We start from the raw sequence: 4,131 nt of genomic DNA, 5'->3' as shown, positions 1-4,131 counted from the left end.
AATTTATTTATGTGCTTATTTTTACATTTTAACATCTCTGAACTCAAGATATGTCTTTTAATCAATGCCATCTTATGGCTTTTGTCAATTAGACATCAGCCATTATGTAGGCATCATGATCTGTGCGTGTACAAACATCAAAAGCAACAATATTAGAATTTAAGAGAAATGTCCAAAATCAAAATATGGAGACATTTTTAACCCCTAGCATCAAACTGACTATAAGGAGAGGATGTGGGAGGTAAAAAATCAGGAGTTTTAGGCAACATTTAAAAAGAAGGAGTAAACGATAAAAATCTGCCTGAATGGCTTTCAATTCTCATGAATTATTTTAAAGAATTCGGCAACACCAATCAATACTTCTGTTGAGCATAGAGGATGGCATTGATTGGATAAACACAGGATTGACAACTCCGTTGAAAAGTGATTCAAGAGGATCGGACTTCAAATGTGAAGAAATTTTAAGAATAATTTAACCAATTTTGTTCTGAATAACTCTTAAATAGCTCTATCAATAGGGATAAAGTAAGAATTCTACATAATGAGGGCAATGTCAGAGTTGCATCAGCAGCATTTTATATTTCTTGGTAGCACACGACATAATGGCACATGTTATGATCAATGTCTTAGCATCAGTGAAATAAGGTCTTCAAATATCTCCTCCTCCTAAGAAAATGAGTTCCTCCTGCTACTCACCCTTGCATTCTTCTTGCCTATTACATTTGGCACAGAGAGAAAGGTATTAATCAAACCTAAGAATAAATATGTGAATTTTTTGTTTTTGTGCATATAGCTTGTCTCCCTTAACTGAGGCATAGACTCCTTGAGTCATTCTTTGATTTTTGTATTGGGAACTTTTTGGGTTCCTATTGTGTCAGACATTAAAAATACAGGCCAGTATGATACAGAATCAAGTACCCATGTCCAGGAAGTTAGAAGTAGTACGGCATGTAGCTGGAGAAAAAAACAAGAGCTAGTTTGTGGAGACTTTTATGCCATGATAAATCTGATAAATTTACAGTTCATAAAAATACTCCACAAATGATATAAAGCAAAAACATGCACAGAGTTGACTCCCTATTAATAATGGAAAGATGCTGTGGGCTAGCGCATGGTATGAGTGGCCAGTGCAGTGGATGGAGCTGCTGGAGAGACATTGTCCTGGAAAGGCTGATGGAACAGATGAAAAGTCTGGGAGACAAAAATGCCTGGGGTCGATCCCACAGATAATTATTCATTGTACATCTCCCCAGAGACCATTCCAATTTATTTGTTTATCCATTTGTTATTTTCAGTAATTTAATATCATCGCTCATCTCCAACATATGGGAGTTTGACCCTGGAGGAATCAGGTAATTTATTTTTGAATTTGAGTAGAAGATTAAGAAAGGGGGTGAGCGGTGTTGACATTTGCGTGCTGATAAATATGTCAGTAAATGGAGGAGAAGTTCATTACCAGAACGTGACCCTTGAAAGTGTCATATTGACAGCACCAGAGAAAATCACTGCTGCATGAACCAGGAGTCAGGCAATCAAATTACGTTGGTTAGACCCCCGCAGAAGTCAAAGATCCTTCCACATTTATTTTAACTCATTCTTTCTCTGTTATTTCCTCTGGTCTTCATAATAGAGGCCGGTATTTACATGTTGATCTCACCATTAGAAAACAAGCCCTTTGAATCATGCCTCAGCTGTTAATCATTTCTGTATTTCCCCTCAATGTCATCCACGCAGACAGTGTTAATACAATAACTTTTGAAATTGTTTGGATTTGTTGCACTCTCCTTCTAATTGAACGGTTTAACATGTCCTAACTATACAAACGTGGATATGATACGCTGTTATTATGCCTGGTGTGATTATTTTACCTGGTCTTTATTCTAAAGACATTTTTTAAGACACTTTCAAGTATCTGTCATGACTGAAGTATAAAGCATATGTCATGATTTTATTGGCTTTTGGTGTAGCATCATATGCTTATTGTGTTCTTTTTTTTTTTTAAGATTTTATTTATTTGAGAGACAGAGAGCATGAGCAGGGGAGGGGCAGATTCCCCGCCGAGCAGGGAGCCCTACACGGGGCTCGATCCCAGGGCCCCAAGATCATGACCTGAGCAGAAGGCAGACGCTTAATCGACTGAGCCACCCAGGCGCCCCTGCTTGTTGTGCTCCTTATATTTTCTTACATGCCAAGCAGAGGTTGCTTGTTGGTCAACAGTCCCTCCCTCCCTCTCTCTCTCTCTCTCTCTCTCGCTGCGGTTTTTTTTCCTCCCTCCCTCTCTCTCCCTCTCATCATACTGGGAGTCTATATTCCCTATTTCTCTAGGAGTTAGGTCTTGTGGCAGCCAGTTTAACGTAGGTATACACAACTTCCAGGCAGGGTCCATTCACATCACACTCAGTGCTTGGAGACAGGTGGGCACAGTGACCTTAGAAGCCAGGTGCTGAAGAGATGCTGCAGAGACTCAGTATGTTGTGCGGAGCAAGGCACTGGTACACACACCTGCTGACCAGGAACGCCCGTGTCACACTGTTCCGTGAGCGAGAGTCAAACTTACCTTCAACCACTGAGGTGATGGCCCGGTTTGTGAGAATAGCGAAGGGGCCCTTAAACACTGAAAAGCATGACTGGAACTAAAAAGCCAAGGAGACCCAGAAGAACAGCAACCCAACTTGCCAGGAAGGAAGACTAGCCAATCTCAGGAGAAGTCAGGAGTCTAAATCACAAATCCGCAGAGTAGAGGCAAGTCTGATGCCTGTGTCCTGTGGTGTTGAGAGCTGTGTAGGACATGTGGATTCAGGGCTTTGAAAAAGCAAGGCTCCTTTGCGTGGGTGGCCGATTCATGGTTCAAGCACAGTAATATGGAACAAGATGAAATTGCAGAAAAAATTCCAGCTTGAGCCTAGAGAAGAGGAGCTGTTTAAAAGTAACTCAGAAAGGGGCACCTGGTGGTGCAGTCAGCTGAGCATCTGACTCCTAGTTTCAGCTCAGGTTTTGATCTTAGGATCCTGAATCAACCCCCGCAACCAGCTCTGTGTTGGGCTCTGCGTTCATTGCAGAGTCTGCTGAAGTTTCTCTCTCCCTCTCCCTCTGCCCCTCCCCACCGTGGGCTCACCCTCTCTCTAAAATAAATAAAATAAATCTTTAAGAAAAATTTTTAAAAAAGTAACTCAGAAAATCAAATTCCCAATTTACCTGGCTGGAGCTTACCATGCTATCCAGTTCCAGAGAGAAAATTGAGTAAAACCTGAAATTCAGATGGAGGTTTGATCAGGCCATGTTGGACAGAGGGAGAGAGGAAGAACTCAAGGAGGTGCACATGAAGGCCCCCAGGACACAGCTAGCTTCATGCACACTGGCCTTGGGAAGGTGGCAGGAGACCATTTTCAGACTTTGCCCTTGGCATCCTTACCATTGAGTCTTTATGGGCCACAGACTGGGAACAGCAGGACCCACAACTGTTGGCCTTTGAAACCCCAGATATGCAAGCAAGACAGAGAGGAATTGACCTGTCAAAGCACATAGGTGGAATTTTATCCATTAAAGTACAAAATAGCCACAACTTTGATATTAATGGATCTTGTATTATCTGTGAGATACCATTAAGTCGATCTCACTACGATTGGCTTTTATTGTAAGATATATTTGAAAATAATCAAAACCCATCATAAGGTAAGGTCATACAATGGGTCATTCTATTAATCAAAGGTTACAAGGTAATTATTTTTATAATTAGAGCAATGGGAGAGAAATGGGATAAAGTAAAAGTCAGAGCCAAATTAAAGGTTTAGAAATGCAGTCTTAGAATGTTAAATGAAGCTGAAACAAAATAGAGCAGAAATAAAAACTAGTCTCCTAATTGTTAGAAATGAAGTAGGTAACATAGAATCATTGTAAGTAAGTCTAAAACTACATGTCCTTGTGTGGGGGAGGAGAGAAATAAAGGACAACCCTCCTGAACATTGCTGTTTTCCTCTTTAACGTTACTGAACTGAGTACTGTAACATGATATATGTCCTCCTGAATAACCTTGTCTTCTGGAAAAAATAACAGGACTGTGGCACAGGAAAAAAAAAAAGCAATATATACTTATGAAAAATACAGTACAATTCAATATCAATACAATATAAT

Source organism: Callorhinus ursinus, unplaced genomic scaffold, assembly GCF_003265705.2.
Source record: "Callorhinus ursinus isolate GAN/ISIS: 27379988/994484 unplaced genomic scaffold, GSC_fseal_2.0 scaffold10, whole genome shotgun sequence".
Taxonomy (NCBI): domain Eukaryota; kingdom Metazoa; phylum Chordata; class Mammalia; order Carnivora; family Otariidae; genus Callorhinus; species Callorhinus ursinus.
This window is presented reverse-complemented; position numbering follows the sequence as displayed.